At 26.6% G+C, this 598-nt stretch overlaps 1 protein-coding gene across 1 annotated transcript in view; it reads right to left on the reverse strand.

The window, feature by feature from the left end:
* The window catches only part of LOC107610411, a 6,972-nt gene that overhangs the window by 5,510 nt on the left and 864 nt on the right, over positions 1 to 598 (reverse strand). The window lies entirely within an intron of this gene.

The following is a 598-nucleotide window of genomic DNA, read 5'->3' on the forward strand; positions in this document are numbered from 1 at the left end:
GAACTTGCATGTGTCAAGTACATGAATAAGGTGACATGTAACTATTTAATAATTAATAATTAATTAAGAAGCAGCCCTACAAGGTGTTCCCTTTCTTTTCCTTGAATTTGCATTGGATGGTGTAGGAACAGCAGTGGTGGGCAGCTGAGCAGACTGTGATAGCATGGTTCTTGAAACTCCTTTAATTATGTTGTAATGCATAATTGTATCTATGTATTAGTTAGTTGAGAGTTTTATAATTAGATAGATGTTGTAACAACAGTTAAGTGACAACTAGTTTTATCATCATCACTAGTTATTTTAGAGTATAAATTAGATATAAAAGGGGCTAATGTGGCATGTGTGAGTACTCTTTATTTGTTTTTCTTCAACTAAATACTTTTACATAAAGAATATAATTTAATTTTTAGACAAGCTTTAAAAAATTTAAAGAATTCAAATATTCAATAAATAAAAGAAACTTGTCAAACATCATATTTTAATCCAAAATCTAGTTAAAAATGATAAATCTATGAATAAGTTATTTAAATTATATGTACTCTTTATTTTATTCATTTCTATTCAAGATAAATAATACTTATCACATCAAATCAATATC

This window comes from Arachis ipaensis, chromosome B08 (assembly GCF_000816755.2).
Source record: "Arachis ipaensis cultivar K30076 chromosome B08, Araip1.1, whole genome shotgun sequence".
Taxonomy (NCBI): domain Eukaryota; kingdom Viridiplantae; phylum Streptophyta; class Magnoliopsida; order Fabales; family Fabaceae; genus Arachis; species Arachis ipaensis.